Consider the following 21,398-nt stretch of genomic DNA (forward strand, 5'->3'; position numbering starts at 1 on the left):
TGTGAAGAGTGAAAGTTTGACCTCCTCCTGGCTGATTTAGATGCCTTTTATTCATTTGTGTTGTCTGATTGCTGAGGCTCAGACTTCCAATTATGTGTTGAATAACAGTGGCAAGAATGGAAATCCCTCTTTTTCCTGACCTTAGGGGGAAAGCTCTCAGTTTTTCCCCATTGAGGGTGATGTTAGTGTTGGGTCATTCATATATGGCTTTTATGATCTTGAGGTAGGATCCTTCTATCCCTACTTTCTTTTATCAAGGAAAGATGCTGTATTTTTTCAAATGCCTTCTCTGCATCTATTGAGAGGATCATGTGGTCCTTGTCCTTTCTTTTATTGATATGATTATTGATTGTCTTGCAGATATTGAACTAGCCCTGCATCCCAGGTATAAATTCCACTTGGTTGTGATGAATAATTTTTTTTTTTTAATTTTTTTTTCAACGTTTTTTATTTATTTTTGGGACAGAGAGAGACAGAGCATGAACGGGGGAGGGGCAGAGAGAGAGGGAGACACAGAATCGGAAACAGGCTCCAGGCTCCGAGCCATCAGCCCAGAGCCTGACGCGGGGCTCGAACTCATGGACCGCGAGATCGTGACCTGGCTGAAGTCGGACGCTTAACCGACTGTGCCACCCAGGCGCCCCGTGATGAATAATTTTTTAATGTATTGTTGGATCCAGTTGGCTAATATCTTGTTGAGGATTCTGCATCCATGTTCGTCAGGTAAATTGGTCTATAGTTCTCCTTTTTAGGGAGGTCTTTGTCTGATTTTGGAATCAAGGTAATGCTGGCTTCATAGAAAGAGTTTAGAAGTTTTCCTTCCATTTCTATTTTTTTGGAACAGCTTTGAGAGAATAGATGTTAAGTCTTCCTTAAATATTTGGTGGAATTCCCCTGGAAAGCCATCTGGCCCTGGACTCTTGTTTTTTGGGAGATTAAAAAAAATTTTTTTTAATGTTTATTTACTTTTGAAGGAGAGAGAGACAGAGTGTGAGACAGGGCAGAGAGAGGGAGACACAAGAATTGAAGCAGGGTTCAGGCTCTGAGCTGTCAGCACAGAGCTGGATGTGGAACTTGAACTCACAGGACATGAGATCGTGACCTGAGCCGAAGTTGGATGCTCAATGGACTGAGCCACCCAGGTGCCCCTGGGAGATTTTTGATTACTAATTCGATTTTTTTTTACTGGTTATGGGTCTGTTCAAATTTTCTATTTCTTTTTGTTTCAGTTTTCATGTATCTAGGAATTTGTGCATTTCTTCCAGATTGCCCATTTTATTGGTGTATAATTGCTCATAATATTCTCTTATTATTATTTTTATTTCTGCTGTGTTGGTTGTGATATCTCCTCTTTCATTCTTAATTTTATTTATTTGGGGCCTTTCCTTTTTCTTTTTGATCAAGGTGGCTATTGGTTTATCAATTTTGTTAATTCTTTCAAAGAACCAACTTCTGGTTTCATTGATCTGTTCTACCGGTTTTTTTTTGTTTGTTTGTTTGTTTGTTTTTTTGTTTTGGTTTTGATAGCATTTATTTCTGCTCTAATCTTTATTATTTCCTGTCTTCTGCTGTTTTTGTGTTTTATTTGCTGTTCTTTTTCTAGCTTTTTTTTTTAAATTTTTTTTTCAACGTTTTTTTATTTATTTTTGGGACAGAGAGAGACAGAGCATGAACGGGGGAGGGGCAGAGAGAGAGGGAGACACAGAATCGGAAACAGGCTCCAGGCTCCGAGCCATCAGCCCAGAGCCTGACGCGGGGCTCGAACTCACAGACCGCGAGATCGTGACCTGGCTGAAGTCGGACGCTTAACCGACTGCGCCACCCAGGCGCCCCTTTTTCTAGCTTTTTAAGGTGTAAGGTTAGGTTGTGTATCTGAGATCTTTCTTCTTTCTTTAGGAAGGCCTGGATTTCTATATACTTCCTTCTTATGACCACCTTTTCTGTGTCCCAGAGGTTTTGGTCTGTGGTGTTATTATTTTCATTGGCTTCCATGTACTTTTTAATTTCCTCTTTAAGTTCTTGGTTTACCCATTCATTCCTTAGTAGGCTGTTCTTTAGTCTCCAAGTATTTGTTATCTTTCCAATTTTTTTTTGTGGTTGATTTAGAATTTCACAATTCGAATCACATTTTCATATGTCTGAAAATATGCACACTATGATTTTGATCTTTTTGTACTTGTTGAGGGCTAATTTGTGTCCCCGTATGTGATGTATTCTGGAGAATGTTCCATGTGCACTGGAGAAGAATGTATATTCTGCTGCTTTAGGATGAAATATTCTGAATATATCTGTTAAGTCCATCTGGTCCAGTGTGTGATTCAAAGCCATTGTTTCCTCATTGATTTTTTGATTAGATGATCTGTCCATTGCTGGAAGTGGAATGTTGAAGTTCTCTACTATATGGTATTATTATTAATGAGTTTCTCTATGTTCGTGATTAATTGATTTATATATTTGGGTTCTCACACATTTGGAGCATAAATGTTTACAATTATTAGGTCTTCTTGGTGGATAGACCCCTTAATCATGATATAATACCTTTCTTTATCTCTTGTTACAGTCTTTATTTTAAAGTCTAGATTGTGTGACTTAAGTATGGCTACTGCAGCTTTCTTTTGTAGACTATTAGCATGATTGATGGTTCTCCATCCCCTTACTTTAAATCTGAAGGTGTCTTTAGAGTGGATCTCTTGTAAACAGCATATAGATGGATCTTGTTTTCTTATCCATTCTGTTGCCCTATATCTTTTGATTGCAGCATTATTCCATTGATGTTTAAAGTGAGTACTGAAAGACATGAATTTATTGCCATCATGTTGCTTGTAGAGTTGGTGTTTCTGGTGGTGTTCTCTTGTCCTTTCTAGTCTTTGTTGCCTTTGGTCTTTCTTTTTTTTTTCTCCTTCTTTTCTCCTCTCATAGAGTCCCCCTTAAAATTTCTTGCAGGGCTGGTTTACTGGTCACAAACTCCTTTAATTTTTGTTTGTTTGGGAAAGTTTTAATCTCTCCTTCTATTTTGAATGATAGCCTTGCTGGATAAAGAATTCTTGGCTGCATATTTTTCTGATTCAGCACATTGAATATATCCTGCCACACCTTTCTGGCCTGCCAAAATTCTGTGGATAGGTGCTCCAAATCTGCTGTCTTCCCTTGCAGGTTAAGGACTTTTTTTTCACGATTCTTTCCTTGCCTGAGTATTTTGTGAATTTGACTATGATATGCCATGTCGATGGTTGGTTTTTGTTGGATAATGGGAGTCCTCTGTGCTTCCTGGATTTTGATGTTGGTGTCTTTCCCCAGGTTAAGAAAGTTTTCCATTATGATTTGCTCACATAACCCTTCCACCCCTTTTTCTCTCTCTTCATCTTCAGGGACCCCTAAGATTCTGACCCCTTTAATGAGTCACTGATTTCTCTAATTCTTAAATCATGCTCTTTTGCCTTAGTCTCCCTGTTTTTTTCCCCTGCTTCATTATTCTCCCTAGGTTTGTCCTCTCTATCACTGATTCACTGCTCTGCCTCATCCATCCTTGCTGCCATGGCATTCATTCAAGATTGCAGCTCAGTTATGCAGTTTTTATTTGATCATGAATAGCTTTTACTTCTTTTATCTCTGCAGAAAGGGATTCTAATCTATTTTTGACCCCAGCTAGTATTCTTATTATCATGATTCTAAATTCTGGTCCAGAAATCTTGCTTATATCTGTGTTAAGTCCCTGTATGTCATCTCTTCCTGCACTTTCTTTTGGGGTGAATTCCTTCATTTCATCATTTTGAAGAAAAAATTAATAAGGTAAAAAAGATCAAAATTAAAAATTAAGAACAACACACACACACACACACACACACACACACACAATCAAATAAATGATGCTAGATCCTAGATGTGTTTTGGTCTGATTGTTGAAAGGAGATTGATAGATTAGAGAAAAAAGGGAGAAAAGAAAAGAAAAGAAAAAAAGAAAAAGAAGAAAGAGAAAAAAAGGAAAACATTTGAAAAAAGTGAATGCAATGTAATAGAATAAAATGAAATAATGGAAGTAAAATAGAATTTGAAAAATTTACAACAAAGTAAAAAATATAGTAGAAAAAAATTAAGGAAAAACATTTTTAATAAAAATTGAAAATAAAAATAAATTTTTTCCTCTTTCTGTAATCAAAAAAAAGGAAAGAAATGAAAAAGAGAAAAAAAGAACATTGAATAGATGGACCAGCAAATAGACTGAAATACGATTGAAATTACATTGTTTTCCCCTAGAATTCAAACTATGAAGCACTTTATAGACCATAAACTAGGTAGGTGGAGAGAATTGTGGTGTTCCTGAAGAGTGAGGTTGGCCTAGTTGGGTGGGGCTTAGTGTAACGGCTCCATTCTCCACTAGATGGTGCTGCTTAGCTTACTGGGGTGGATTGTTGTGGCACTTGTAGGTGTGTATGAATATGCATGGGAGGGGTGAAAATCGCATCACCTAGCTGCCCAGTCTCTGGTATTGGAACTCTGTTCTCCCCTGTCATCCATCGTGCGCACCCGTCTTTTGTCTCTGGCTTCTGCCCACTCCCCGCTGTTACACTGTCTGTGACCAAGCTGTCAGGTTGCCAGGCAGCACCTCCCTCCTGAGTTTTATCTCAGATGCGTCTGTTTTTCCCAACCCCTCACTTCTGAGATATTGCAGCTTTGACATGCTCAGACCTTCTGGGGGAGGGTCTCTCTGAGCAATGGCCAGGTGCTAGCTGCACCCAGGAATGTTCACGGGACCGGGCTGCTGCTGATGCCCAGAGACTGTGGCTGGGTGCTATTCTGCCCCAGAAAAAGTTCATGAGATCGTGTAGCAGCAGTGTTTCAGGGATTATGGAAAATCATAACACACATCTGGCACCAGGCTTCACCTTTAGCGACCTTGTTCCAGCACCAGCGAATATGGTTGTTCTCCAGAGTCTGCTGGCACCATTGCCTGTGGGGAGGCCACATAGCCTCTACTACATGTCCTCCCAGAGGGGAACCACCTCTCCCAATGTGGTCCAAGGACCCCTGGACTTCACTCTGCTCCAGGAGATTTGCCCTATCCCCCAGAGCACTGCCAAGTATTGAGCTGCAAAGTTTCAGATTCTGCTCTCCCCCTGTTTATAGAGTCTTAATGGAATTTAAACCCTCTCCTTTCTCACTTTTTAGTTCAGTCCCTGTGGCTGTTTCTACTTTTCCACTTTCTCTCCAGCTGCTTTTGGGGGGTGTGCTTTTCCCATACTCCCCCCCCCATCTCCATCCTCTCTCTGCAAGCAAAAAGAGCTTCCTGCCTTCCATGACTTCTCTCTCCCCTAGTTCACCTCTCCACACTACGTACCTGCTGAGTTCTGTGGTTCAGATTGTGCAGATTGTTGTGTTAATCCTCAAATCATTTTTCTAGGTGTGCAGTATGGTTTAATGTTGATCTGGCTGTATTTAATGGATGCAAGATGCAAAAAAAATCTTCCATGCTGTTCTGCCATCTTGGCTCCTCTATTATTATTTTTAACATAGGATGAATTATCTGTATCTGGCTGAAAATGTTAATGGGAGACCAGTAGATATTTTTGCCTTTATTATAAGTAATTTTTGCCACTATTCAATGTGTCCATCGCCACTTGCACTACTATATATCTGTAGCTATGTAATTTTTTCAATGAGAACCTGAAATACAGGACTTTACTCAATGGGTTTCATTGTATGTGTATTTGTACTTGTGGTTTCTATTATTCATAGTGTTGTTTATTAAATAGTAATTTGTAACTCGCTGATGGAATTGAGACATGTACATTAGCTCCATTATAGAACTTTCTTGATTTCATCTCATTCCATTCAGTTCTCTGATCCGCATATATGAGTGTGTTTAATTGGACTAACTAAAAGTTTCTGTTCCCAATATTATTTTACCTGTAACAATGATATGCTCATTAAAGATTGTGTTGTAAAGAGGCTTCATAGTGGCAACATAGATGTGTCCAATGGTTATTATCCTGGAGAAAATAAAAGAGTTTTAAGAATTAAGCGTGACTATCTAAACAGCAGATATAGACATAAAGCAGAAGCTCCTTGAGAAAAAGGGCGATTTCTGTCTCCTCCAAAACTGGATTCTAGAATGTGACATGTGTTGTGTACTCAAAGTGTTTGAGTGACTAACTCACTTACAAAAGCAATGTTTAGCATGATTTCAGAAGCTCTTACTGATCTAGATGTGAACCTGGACCCTCAAATGGGGAAAGTAACCTAGTAAAGCTAGAATGACTTCCTAAGCCATGGATGTAGATGGAGGCCTTCTATCTCTCACATAGTCTTTTCTTCCTCTCTTTCTTCCCATTTACTCCATTTATTAACATTCTGCTATTGCAGCAGACTAATCCAGAATCATTTGTGATTCAATACTTTAGGCGAATATGTTTCAAGTCTCTCCTTACAGTAAAACCTTGAACTTCCTGCCATATATTTTCAATTTATATCTCAAAACTCACTGTGAAGTGACTGTTTCCATTCTGGACTCTTCCCAGTGCCTAAAATAGTGTAAAAGAGTGTGAGTGCTAAAAATACCTGCACTCTGCGAAGAGAGTTTACAACATTCTCAGTAGAAGCTTTAAACTTTTGCTGAAAGGTTAGAGAAAGTTGGCTCCATGGCAAAAGCAAATTTATTTAAATACCATTTTTACACTCGTTTCATAATAGTAACATTTTATCTTTTTTACAATGATTTATAGGCACTGGAGCAGAACAGGGGAGTCAGGGAAAAAAGCAATTAACGAATAAAGAAAAAAGTACCAATAGTGAAGGGGAAAAAATCTTTGGAAAGCTAAAGAAGAGAGAATAATTGATGGTTCCATTTTAGCTTAATGTTATTTCTGGATCTCTTTTATAATGTGTTATTTACTGCATAGTTTATAGTTGACAGAAAATAAACAGCATTTGCAACATAATGTCTTTGGCTTTGCCATGTACTTGCTCATCCCCGTTGCCTGTCACGTTATAACTTCAACCAACATCAGTCAAAGTCTTCTGTGATGGAGTCTGTTTTTAATAAGCCCAGCACTATAATTACCTTATTGCAAAGTTAAAGCCAAATGACACTTATGATGAAGGTTTCATGGCTAAACAGTAAAGTCACTGAAGCATATGCATACCAACTGTCAGACAGGAAATAGCTGTTCGAGGATTTGTTTCTTTATTGCTTGACGAGGGTCACTTCGTTTGTACTTGGAAACTTTGCTACAGCTATAACAGGTCGCAGAGAAGGGAAAAGGAATGAGTAACATGGAGGATAACTTAGAAAGATACCATTATTCATAGATTTTTGAGAAGATTAATTACTGAGCATTTGTGCTCAGGATCATCTGTGCCAGGTGTTTCTACAAATACTTTCCAAGTTAAAACTCCCTAACAAACCAAAGAGTTAAAACATTGTCCAAATTTAATATGCAGAGAAACTGAGGCTGTGAGAGTTTTTAAATTATGTGCTTGATGTCACCCAGCTGGTAAGTGACAAAACCAGGCTGTGAACCCAGTCTCCATTATTCAGAGTCCCACGTGGTTTTTCCTGGTGTGAGAGCTGCCAGAAGGTAAAGTATCTGGCCTAATGTGATCCATATTGTGGTCTGGATGGAAATGGAATGTGGTTTAGACATGTCCACATACTGAGTTACTGAAAATGGGAAGGCAGAGACACACGCAGATGAATGATCATCCTCTGATTTTATGGCAAAGATCTCTCTCCATTTTACATTGTTTGAACTTTTACATTTTTGTGACAGTCACAATCAATTGTGAATCGATGCATCAGGAAATACCACATATACGTCACAGCATCTTTTCTCAAAGAAGCTCTGGAAATAAATGGGGTCTTGCTCTCATCTTAGCATGTGTGGATGATGATAACAGGATGGCACTGTATCTGAAAGCTTAAGAGCATCATTTTAATTTAACGGATGATGCAAAATGAATTTTTGAATCATTTGGCTCATTCAGAGCTACCACACTACTAAATCTGGGATATTTTTGCCCATCCAAAACCTCAAAGCAGAAATTTGGGGCTTTTTTCCTACTCTTGAATTACTTCTGGGTAATGGTAAAAACATCAGACTCTTTTTCCAGTTCACTTGAGGGTTAACATTGCATCCACCTCCAGAGTCGCTCTGCTGGCACATCTGGGGCAAAGAGTGACCTGCAGTGTCTCTCTTTCTCAATGGAGTGCTTAACCTTGGTGGCACCAGACCTGAAATTAATTTACTAAGTAAGTAGAGTATTTTGATTCTCAGGACTAACCCCTGCCAAGACAGGGTTTGTTTTTGTTTTTTTTTAAGAATCAATAAAGAGTAAAAATAACTTTTAAATGTCCAACTCACAGCCACCGCATTACAAAATCTGTGTAAAAGAAAGTTCTATTTCAGGCTATGGGAGCGAATATCCAGTCACTGCCATACTCTACTGGCAACTATGGAAACTTGGTTGAAATTGAACTGTTGGCTCTTGGGTGGCATTTTTGTACGATGCCTGGAGATGTCCTCTACTGAGCTAGCAAGTACCATGCAGCATACAAAGGGAAATTTGAAGTATATTAACAAGTGGGTTGTGTGAAAGCTGGAGCCCTTTGTCACCAGGCATGACACTTACTGTTGTCTACTTCTCTTTCTCTCCTTAGTGTATTGCTTCTAAGGTGGTTTGGGGAGAGGGTCTGGGGATTGCAGTGATTGCTGGCTGCGGGGTAGAGTTTTAGGACTGGTTTGTCTTCTAGTAATCCATGGAGGGGAAGTCTGGCCCTCAATTTTCTGCAGATTTCTTTAAAAGGTGGAGTATTTGATATCTCTGTCACCAACTTTGTCTTTGTGCTACCATTTCTGAGGCAACGTGTAAGTTTTCCATCAACATTTTGTTATATTCATATGTCCTACCTAGAAGTTGTGAGGTTTCCTATAATTTCTATTAAGAGTATTAGTATTGTATCTACAATTGCAGACCTGGTTGTTTTTCATGTTCTACTACTTACTCTCATCACATGTGATCCCTTCTTGGTGTTAAGTTTGCTCATGTCCAAACTAAACACACACCTGATGTGAATAGGATCTATTTAGTTAGAAGAGACAGAGGCATCACTGAGGAGATCACGGAAATGCACTCTGCCCAGTGTCAGAGGGAGAGTGGATTCACTTCTGTTTGTGCCCAGCCATCCCTTGGATTTAGAAATTATCAATGATATTGCACATTATTTCTAATATACACACAAGGTACAAAAATAAAGCAACAATAAAATAACATTTATGAAAATGGGTATTATGTGGAGTAACCCACGTGGCTATGCTAAAGGCCAGAGTTAAGCAGATAAGGAAAAGCCATCAATGAATGATCATGAAGGTGGACTATTTGGGACAGGCTTCTTGGAATAATCAGAGCAACTTGAGGAGGTTTAAATTTTTATGGAGGAAGATTCGAGAGAGCTAGAGAGAGAAAGAGAAGTTGAATATACTGCAGTGAGAAGCCTTCCCTTATGTCAGCATTCACCAAAAGTCATTGCTTCCTGAAAATGTTCTGTTCTCCAGAAAAACTCTGAGGGTAAGAATTTGAGAACTTTGAAGCAATAGCAATAGTGACTGGGATTTTGCTGGAGCAGAAAAGATCATCAAGGAGAAGGAGGGACAGCTCTGATCATTGAAGGACTGATTTAGAACTCAAACCTCTATTGTTTGCAACTGCAGCAGAACTTGTGATTATGTTGAGTGGGGCTGTGACTTGTACAGACCAATTTCATGGAGTCTTTCCATTTCCTGGGGTCCCCGGAACAGTGTTACTGTAAGTATCTGTGTGGTTTCTGACTTACTCCATTGAAACCACAGGAAGAATGTTATTTGATTTATGAAAGGAGTTAGCCAGCCATTCACCTAATTTTGAAACAGTGACAGGAATAGGAGGTAAGAAAGGATATTGAACCAGAACTGTACAACTTGCAAGTTCTCGAGATGCCCAAGGAAGACAAAAATTTTTTATAGTTAGAGTCAATAATGCATTCAAACGAAGTTAAGAAATCAGTTTTCAAGACAATACAAACTCATCAATGCAGACCAAGTTAAAGAAGTGGATATCTTTTAAAATGTTTGAACTATACACTCTATGGAAAGCTGTGTTAACTACTTTAAATCTTTTCTGGAATGACAAAGGGTATAAAAAAGAAAAAGGATTTGTTTCTTTTAAGTTGAAATTACTCCAACTGTTAAAGCAAAGTATTAGCATTTCTATTTAGTAAACCAGTGTAACATATTTGTGTGATAATGGTATAAATACCCAATTATCTTACATTTTCTGTAGGATAGACACCTGTGTATGAGTTAGCTAGGTCTATTGCTCAGGGTTTCACAAAACTGGAATTAAGGTGTTGGCTATCTGGAGTTTGGAATCCTCCTCCAAGCTTCCTCCAGTTGTGGGTTGTAGGACTGAAGTCCCCATTTTCTTGTTGACTGTTAGCTGGGGCCACTCTCAGCTCCCCAAGGCGTCTGCCATTTCCTGTCATGTGACCTTCTCTACAATATGGCAGTTTGCTTTCTAGGGGAACTTCAGGAGAGTATCTGCTGCAACTTTGAATTTCTCTGACTTCTTTTGTCTCTGACCCCTAAACTCTCTTTTTAAAGGGGACATCTGATTAGGCTAGACTCACCCACACCCAGGAGGAGGAGCACCTGAGAGGGCCATCTCAGAAGTATGCGTACCACAAATGGTTCAAATGAATAGATGTAAATAAAGAGGCTGTGTATAGAGGTGTGGGCAGGATAGAGGGAGCAAAGGAGGAGAAGCAGCCAGAGACTAGCAACTGTAGGATGTCATTACCAGAACCTGGTGAGAGTTTGGAATGTGGAGGAAAGCTATGGACCTGGAATAAGGCAGCCACTGATAGAATCTTACACTGAGGCAGGAGGGGAACAGAGAAGAAATCCCCTATCTCTCTCCTTCTGCCTCTGACCTGTGGATGGCTCTTAGGGGGCCAGGTTGAACCAGAAACCAAAGGCTGAGTCACACAGTTATAGAAATCAACCATGAAAGGCCCAGAGGGGTAGAGAGGGTCAGTGAATTTACCATTGAAGTGCTCAAGAAATGGCCATTGCTATTATTAAGAGATCTCTTGTTTATGAACATACTCACAAATCTAGAAGTGTGAAGGGCTTGGCTTCTCTGTCAACATTCCAAGTGGTTCTGATAGGTGGGTGATAACATAAATGTGGGATAAAGGAATTGGCCAATGTATTGTGAGTAGAACTACAATAGTGAGCTACCTCTAGTACATTTCCTTGTAGGCAGGAGGTAATTGACATATAGTTATAGCAACTGGCAATATAATAATGAGATTATAAATATCCATAATGAATAAGAACTTATTCCATAAATATGTACTAAAGGAGGAAAGCAGAATGCTAACTTACATTGGTGCTTAAAAAAACACCACATAGATATGAAAAAAAAGAGAAAAATTCAGTGGGCTCTGTTGAAAAATTTTGTGCTACAGAAGGGTGTGAACTTGTTCAAAGGAGGGAGGTGGGAGAGTGTGTTTCCTTTTTGGATGTCACTGACAAAAATAAATGATTGTAATTACTACATCCTTAAACAATAGCATACGGAAACTTTTGAGCAAATTTTGGAATCATAATTATAACCTCTATAGTAATCACACTGAACCCACAGCTATCCAGTGAAAACACTCAAAGTTAAGATTCAGGTCTTTTATGAACTCTTTTAGTTGCAATAGTGAAAGAAGCAGCATCTATAATAAAACTTTGTGGAACTAGAACTTTAAAATTTATACTAATCCTTCCTCTGGCAGAATTTATTTTTAATCTTAATGTATAAAGAACAAAGCAATTTCTGTTTTCTTTTGAAAGTCTAATTTTTAAATTCTGAATTTGTATGTGGGGAGAGAGCAGGGGGTTCACACTTGTCAGCTTCTACCACACTGACAGCTGAACCTGGAAATTTAATCATTCACATTGGACAGGTCAGAGGAATACTCCGATTCTGATTTTTGTGGGTAGCATCTCTTCCTATGCATATTAGACATTGAGGATAGAAATTAGAAAACTTTTGTTATGGGACTGCTTCTTAGTATTTCCAGTGGTTTTCAATTATTCACTGGAAATCAATGAATTTAGATTTTTATCCAAATTGATAATGCAACCAGTATAGTTAGAAATCAATGAAATAACACATAGTTCACATTTCTTTCCAAGTGTGCGATGCCATTTAAGAACTTCCTTGTTCCAGCACCTATACTGCTTATTTTTATGTTCATTTTGCATTGAATAAATTGCCTTAATGTTCTAATTAGCATTTCCATCATATTTGCTAACACACTTTCACACTTATCTTATGCAGTAGAAAACTATAGTCAAACATTCCCCTAGGAAAATTAAAATATTCTTCATCTGGATACATTTTTCTGATAAGTCTTATAGCAAGGACCTCAGAAGGAACCCTGGTTAGGTATTCAGACAGAATACGAAGTCTAAAGCTTAGAGACAGTCTAATATTATACTAATTTCATTTTTAATATTGGGCCTGGAAATTTTCCGATCTACTTTCTGCTTTGACTACATATATTCATTTATGTGTTTTAAATTGGCCCAGTGAATATAAAAATTCCTCTCTGAAATGTATGTACAAGATAGGTTTGTACCAATGAAGGCCATCTGGTATTGTTTGAGTACCAGTGGAAACGTTGCCCTATTTTTATTAAAAAGAATTATTTTACTTCCTTAAATTTTATGAATAGTTCAAATTAATCTAAACCTTTCCGTTTCTTGTCAAATTTTCATTATTCTTGGATATCTAGTGTGAATAACAAGAACATAATTTTATTTCATGTTTTATGCTATTCTACCTCAAACTTTCCCTCAACTCTAGGTATTCTAGAAACAATGATCATACCTAGATAGCTAAAGTAATCCCGCATTTTATGGTACTATAACCTGCCACTTCATAACTTAAAAGCCTTATTATTTTAGCATATTTTTGAGGATAAAAACTTTAAAAGTGTTAAAGTTAACGACTTTTGTTAACGACTTGAAAATAATCCAATACAAGAAACTCTGTGCTTTTTAATTTGTTTTCTCTTTCCTTCATCAGATTTCATGTTCTCACTGGAAAAACCTTCATCACAGTAGGTTAGACTATCTCCAGAAGGAAGTATTACATTAGTATCATTGGGTAGTTCTCCTTTGTGACTTGGAAGGGAGGGCAATAGAAAGTAGTGCAATTTTGTGACCTTAGAAACATTGCTTAACTTGCTGCTAGTTTGGGAAATTTCTGGCCTACTTTGTGCAAGTTGTTTGGCTACCTAGTTAGGGGGCGTCTTCTTCTGCATGCTTGCTTCCATCACAAAATGGGAAGGTTCAGAACTCTTCTGGAGGTGGGATTTATAATCCTCCTGTCCTGAGATCCCACCCCCATTATTTACAATATAACTTATCTTTTGCCCTTCAGTGAGAGAAATGTGGTCATGTCATAAAATGGGAGTTGTAATCTTTCAGAAATTGAAGGGAAACTGGGTAGCTGGATTATAGAAAAATCCATTTTTTTTCATGCTGTTTAACTTCAATAGAAGTAATCTCTCTGTGGGGGTTAATAAATTGTAGTCAGCCAGGATTTAACACTGATATGTATTGTACAGATTTAGATTCCCTTAATGTTTGCCTGACTTGTTCTCTGTATCAGAATTTCAGCATTCAGGGTGTTATAAAAATGTGAACATTCCCATAAAGTACAAATGCAGATGGACTGTTTAGTAACTGTTATGACAAGTACTTGACAGTGAACTTCAGTGTTTTCCTGTAATTTAAATTATAGGAAATTTAAGTTATCTGGAGAAACAAGAAGCTTAATTGTTTTAGGACTAGCATTAGGTACATGATATTTTTGTTCTTGTAACTGTGAAGTTTGGGTAGACAATTGAATTGGCTAGCCCTGTATTTATTCAGTAAATTTGTCTAGGATAAGTTTATTTTGATTAGTGGGCTAAAACTGTTTTATCTTCACGCCCTTGTTGTTTCTGGCATAAATTCTTGGTCAAGGTAACTCTCAAACTGCTAAATGAGTATTTCTCAGTGGAGTCTTGTAAGTTGGGGACAGTGCTCTTAAATCTTCTTGGCTGAGTTGCCATCCATTGAATTACTTGGCTGAGATAGGATCAAAGTCATTTTTTACACCTAAAAAAAGTTAAGTTTTTATTTAAAAAAAAAAAAAAGAGAGATTCAGTCCAGAGAGTATTTTCAGTCACTGAAAGAGAAGGTCACTATGTATTTTTCATTCTTATAAATTATTAGCATTGAAGCATTTGGAACAATTCTACAGAAGAAGAAAATCACATTTCTTACTATGAGAGATTATAGCTCTTGCTAAAACATTCTCATGATTTGTGTTTTTAATCAGTTTATTGTTATTGTAGCTAATCCTCCAACTATCTCTGAGAAGTAGGTTAAAATTATTAACCCTGTTTTACAGATTGGGGAATGGAGACACAGTGAGGTTAAGTGAGGCGACAAGCCTCCCACAGTAAGTCACTGACATGGGGAGGATTAGTGTGATATTCATGTGTTTTGTTCAGTCCACAATGTCTTTGATTTTCTTGTAATGAATCACACTATTGCCACTCAGCTCTTACTTGGAATGGAAGCACTGACATTTGACCATCTTTCTTTTCCCTCTTCAGTGATCCTTGTGAGCCGTTGAAGATAAATTTTTGTGGTTGTTGAAGGACTATAGCTTCTCTTAATCCTTTGTAACAAGTGCATATATTACACTCGTAACCAACGTTCATTTTCAAATTAAAATTAAAGATCTTAGACAAGTCTGGAAATTAAATTACATTTTAACCCATAGGTATATTTTCATTGCTAGTCTTTTCTTTTCTATGCATATGGAGACAAGGAACCAACGAACCAACCAAGTATTTATTGAGCATCTACAGACTAAAATTCACTTGTGCTGGATGATTTTTGGCTACAGACTTTCCCAGGTAACTGTTGTGATATCTTTCTCTCAGGTAAGATACTGACTTATACATGAGGCAAATCTGGGTGGTAGCCCAGCCTTCCTCTGTTGGTACTGGATGACTTAACTAAGATAGGATCATGTTATAAAATCTCAGGATTGCGGGGCTTAAAAGCCATTAGCTCTCACACCATATAGCTAGCTGTCCTCCCTGCTCCCCAGTTGGAGGCACAGGTTATCACTCATAAAATTTGCTCCACTTGACCCTTCACACTTCAAGCTCCAGCCGTCTGGGAGAAGAGCCTTGAGGATGCTATGCTCTTTCTTCTCACTGCCAACTTCTGTACATGAGTCTCTTAATGGAGCCACCTCCCTGCTCTCCCTTCACCACTCTCCATCCTTTGTCCCAGGCTTGTACCTTAACTCTTAACACCTATTCAGTGTTTAAGTCTCAGCCTACGTGCTACCTCTTGAGGTGTTTTCTCCCCATCTATCCTAGATGAAGTCCCTTTGCCATATGAGCTCCAATAGCAAACATACTTTTCTGTTGGTGAAATTCCCTGTGTTTCACCCTGCTTGCTGCTGGATAGTAGATTTCATGGAAGCCAGGATCATGTTTTTCTCATTTCCTACCGAGTGACAAATCCTCAGCACAGTCCCTGAGACATAATAAGTGCTCAACATGTACTAGTCAATTGGTGGGTTGGTTGATTGCCTTCAGCCACAGAGGAGTGAAAAAACTAGCAATTAATAAACATTTTGGTGGCACTTCCAAAAAGAAAAAGGAAGGAGAACCTCTCTCTCATCCTAAGAAAGAGGTTAAAGAAAACATAAAACTGTTATAGAAATGAAGACAAAAGCAGAGATTGTGATTTTAATAACAGACAAAGTAAAATCTATGCCAAATAATATTACATGAAGTAAAGCTAGTTCTTTTTAATGTTAAAAGTTGGAATTCACAAGGGGCATATTTATGAACAATCATTGCACCAAGTATCAGAAATGTGTCCATTTAGTGAAAAATTGTGACCCTGCTATGGAATGCAAACTGGGGGAATACCATCATAATAAGAGATACACATGATAGAAGATAAAACAAGTATGGAAATTCATGCTATTTTTATTATGTATTATGAATACATAATAAGTATTCTTGAAGAAAAATACAGATAAATTAATATGGAGCAAATAATCAAAGAAATAGGAGAGTCATGTGAACTAGAAAAAATGAGTTTGGGAATAAAGTTTTATCATAATCTATGTGTAATTAAAGAAAAGAAAGCTATATTTAGATTTATTCCAGTAAAAAGGAAATAATTTTCTTCACATATATAAGCACATAAACCAAAGGAATAAAAATGAGTTTGGCATCACATTTTTCCCCCCAAAACACCAAATATCATGTGACGATATTCATTTTGAAGATCAAAATGTGGCATCAGAATTGTGTCTAAGTTGGAGTTCAGGGATAAGGGAAGGCGGAAGACTTTCTCTGATATGCAAAGTTTCAGAACATCTAGTACTTTGGACAAATTCTAGTAGGGAAAGCATTTATAATGCTCCTAAGAAAATTATCATTTTCTATCTTTTATTCACCATACAGCCATAGTGGTTTTTCTTTTTATGTTGATTGTAAAGATATTAAGAATCAAATATATTTAAGGCCCACCAATAAGGCCTTAGTGATAAGGTAAAAACAGCTAGTTGTTTATTTTATCTGTTTTCCCCTTCACTTCTCATGCTATGATAGAAATTTTAGCTGAGTATGGGACTGCCTAGGTAAAGGTTATGTTTCCCAATCTTCCTTGCAACTAGGTGTGGCCATGTGAATACATTCTGGCCAATGAGACAGACTGAACTTGAGGTGTGCAATAGGAGTACAGGTGCAATGAAGAGCCAGCCATCTTGAACCATGTGAATGCGGACTATGTATTAAGGGCAGCAGAACCACAAGACAGACAAAGCAGCTTAGGTTTCTGAAGACTGAGTAGGGCAGACCCCCCCCTACCTGTCTGAAATTTTATGTGGCAGGGAAAGAATTTTCAGTCTCATAAATCCATTGCTATTTTATTCTTTAGCACATCAGCTGCATTTTAATTAATACAGATAAAAAGTATATATTACAATGCATTTAAATATCTCAAGGCTAGCTTCAACTTATATCTTAATAATTGTTTTTCCTCCTCTATTTTTGCTTTTAATATTTCATCCTTCTTTTGTGTGTGTTTTTGTATACTTGCTTAAATATTTTAAATAAATATGCTCACTATCTAGGTATCCTTCCTAAAAAAGTTACATGAAGACATATTGTAGTTAACCAAGAGATGAATCTTAAATTTAGACTCAGAAGTGGGGAGTTATAGTAGGATAGGATCAGTATTGAATGTGGAAATAGAATGAGTAACAATTGTAAATATAGCCAGATTATATTTTTCTTTAACCTCCCCTCTCCTTCTTGGGCATGGAACATACGAGGTTAAAGCAAGAGAAGAAGGAATTTGCTAAAGCAGCTCAAGACTCCCTCTGTGCCCGGCCTTGTCATACAAAGAATAAAACACAGATGGCCTTCAAAACATCTACTTGTAGGGAAGAGAGCAGTTCTCCCATAAAAATCCTTCACTTTCAGAAACTCATGACCTTGAAGCCCAGCTTGGATCTCATCATCTTCAATTCCTAGAGAAATCTATAAACCAGCTGGATTTTGTGTGTGTGTGTTTGTGTGTGTGTGTGTGTGTGTGTAACGTATCCCTTGTGAAAATAAACTATTTAATCATATAAAACAAAGACCAGATTTTAAAATAAGACCCTGGACAGTGTACACAAAAATTTAAATTGTGCTTTATTTAATAATCCCAAACTGAATCTTTACTTTTCTTTCTAAACAGTCCACTATCATATTGTTTTTAGAAGCAATTAATCCCAAACCTCAAAATCCTTTCTCTGGCAGTTGGTGTTAAAAAACTAGAACTCTCTATCCCATGTGCAAGAAAAATGTGCAAATGAAATGCTTCATTGTCCACTTTGTCTGATATTAATTTTATCCTTTTACATTCTTTGTTTGCATTTGCTTGATTTACCTTGCCTATCTGTTTATTTTAATTTTGTTCTAAGGAGATTGGCTTTGGCTTTTTATTTTGAGAAATGTTGTTTTTTAATTGAATTAACGGCTTAAAACTAATAGCCAATATCATATTTAATGGGAAAATATGAGTGACTGTCCTAAAATCAGAAATAAAAGAGTACTCTGAAATCACCATTATTATTTGACCATGTTCTTGAGTTTTTGGACTACACAATGGATTATAAAATAGAAATGAGAAATATAAATATTTATAAATAAAAGATTAAAATATCATCATATCCAGATGATATGAATTTTTGTTAAAAAAAAACCTAAGAGAACCAGTTGGAACTATTATGACTTGTAAGTAAATCCAGTAAAATAGTTAGAAACAAGATAGGAATATGATATAAAGTTAATAGTTTTCATATGAACTAGTTAATAGCTAATTGAAATATAATTGGTAAAAAGTGCAGTAAAATTGTCACTAAGAATAGCAATATCCATTATACCAAAAAACCTTTTTGAGAGCTTCCTTTGAACCTACCCTGAGCTATTAATGTCCCTTGAGGGCTTAAATTCTAGTGGGCAAGACAAAAAAGCAAACCTGCAATCACAATAGGATGTGTTCAGTGTGAGGATAGAGGTAACATGGAGGATGAGGATGCTCCAGCTGAATTCTAAAGGAAAAGTGTGAATTTGATGAATTTTAATAGGGAAATGTTGTTCAGATATAGAGAGTGATGATGGGTGATAGTATCACTGTGTGAGAAGGAACCTCATTCGTCCCGTAAGGCAGGGTCCTAGGGTGCAGGGGAGGGACTGAGTGTCTTGAAGCTGGTGAAGTAATGTGTGGTCAGTTCGCTAGAGGCTCTGTAGGCTGTGTTGAAGGCTTTAGGGAAGTCCCACCTGTGACCCTTAGAATCTCCTCTCACCTTCTCTAGGCATTTTGAGGATGGTCATCATTTGGATATTGTTTCAGGTTCTGTCATTCTATTCTGAAGATGTTTGGTGTGAGGCTGGTTGCAGTTACCCCTGTTTGTTGACTCAGCATGTCTAACCAGGGTAATGTACTAAATTACCTTCTGATCGACTGGGGTGCTGAGCAGGGGAGTTCTACGGCATCAAGATCTCAAGGTGGTCTTTATAGTCAAGGGAATAACCCATTGTGGTGGCTCTGAGGTCACCTGAAGCCCACCAAAAACCTAGAAGAAGACTTTATGCAGACCATGTGGTCCCACTGCGGTGAACAGACTGTGAGTATCTGGGTCTGCCTGATGGCTGCAGTCTGGAGAAATGTATGTGTAGAAGATTTTTTATTAGAGAGGTCTTATTCAGGTCTGACACTGGGTTTTCACAAAGAATAGTGAGGTTCTGTTTAGAAACTGACACAGTTCCTTGCTTCTGCCAGTTGAGAATAATGAGTCTGGCTGGATAGGAAGATCATGATTTGATGTGCATGATTATTCAGTGGTCAGGTATACCATTGAGGACTTGTGGCTTGTGAGATTTATAAGTTAAATTTCACAAGGGAGATTATCCATCTTACTTGGCGTTGAATGAGCCACTTGATGATGATATTAACAATAGCAGGTAACATTTATAGAACACTTAGTATTATTCAGAACCCCACTCTAAGTGCTTTTTTTTAATCTTCACACCCCTACGATATAGATATTGATTATTATGTCCATTCTACCCATTAAGTGGATTTAGGCTAGGGAGATAGTGTCTCGCTCATGGTCATATAGGTAACGCTTTGTGGGAGTGTTTCAAACCCATTTCTGCCAGATTCCCAAATGCGTCCTATTCATCAGATAACCTCAACTGCTGCAAGGGGGAATTTCGGAATTTTTAGTTTGAGTGTTTGGTCAGCTTGCTATTTTCTTTTCTACAGATCAATACCAGTATGCAACTTGAACACAACTTTCTTGACTAGGAGCTTTTTCTCTACCCAAGAAATTTTGTTTTCGTCCACTTTTTAATTTAAAAAAATGCACATGGAGACCTCGGGATAAGATAGAACTGATGATTATTTTGGATGCATTTACCTCTATTCTGAATGGCTTATGTCAATTGGTCTGGGATAGAAATGTGGAATGGCACGTACAGATAGATACAGATAAGCAAGAGGTGCAGATATGCAGAATAGAATCTAAGATGTAGACTAAGTGTGGCTGGAAAGAGTCAGAAAGGGGAGCTTCTGGGAGAGCTCACAGCCTGTCTCAGAAGCAAGAACATGTGTTCCTGTGAGCAAACGTTCTCCCTGTCAAATCCATGTCCGTGTTGCCCTGCTTGAATCTTGCCATTTTTATCAGGCAGAAGGAATCAAAGAATGGACTTATTCAGTAGAACCCCAGTGGTATCTGAAGCTCTAAAAACCTGTGAACAAAGTGTTGTACACTATAATCTTGGTGAGAGTTGAACTTGGAAGCTGGGGAATGCAGGAAAGTAATATACTAGATACAGAATCATGACTTTGTAGATCACTGAGTGGTTTGGCAATTTTACCCCGTGCACAGTTTTATTAGGTTACCTGTGTCTGTTGTAGTTTTTGCCTTGTCATGACTGGAAGCCTGCTGATAGCTTTATCAGGATGAACCCTAAAAATGGAGGAAGACTATTTTATGACATATCACCTCTTTATTTTAGGCACAATATTGTTTTGGGCGCAGTGTCTTGCTAGCTTTCAAATGCTTATCTTTTGAAAGAGAATAATAAGAAACAAAATTTAAGTTTGGTTATTAAGGGAAAGTGAATGCCACTTTATTGTACTTGGCATTCATAAAAACGAAAGTATTGTATTAAAAATGTTACTGCATCAATACTATTTATTTGCCTATTTTAAATGGAATTGTAAAATCATTTTGATATATATATATATATATATATATATTTTTTTTTTTTTTCTAAAGGGTAATACTTTAAATATACTACTTGATGAGGGTAAGCTAGGCTTATCGTGTCTTGTGTTTTTATGATCTGAAAAACATGTTTCCAGGTCTGCAGGCAGATTTCCTGATAATAACAACCCATGCTTTCTGAGCTATGACGAGAATACGTATTGGCCAGAATACTTGGAAATGATGGTGGTTTAACTCCCACTATTAAGTTTAAGACGTCGTCCAGGGTTAGATTTCACTCCTAATGGTGGCAATATCTCACATTTAGAAGGCACTTTCATCAGAAAGGGTCCCAGAGTGCCTTCTGAGCATATGTCTACAGAAATGGCTATTCTCTGGGATGAAGCCATTTCTTGGGAAATCAACAACAGCCATACGGTCACAGCTGTGTGGTACCCACCAAGGACAAGGTTGATGATAGCAGTCAATCAGACCTTAATTTTAAATCAACATAATCT

The sequence above is a fragment of the Panthera uncia genome (genome assembly GCF_023721935.1).
Source record: "Panthera uncia isolate 11264 chromosome B3 unlocalized genomic scaffold, Puncia_PCG_1.0 HiC_scaffold_1, whole genome shotgun sequence".
NCBI lineage: Eukaryota > Metazoa > Chordata > Mammalia > Carnivora > Felidae > Panthera > Panthera uncia.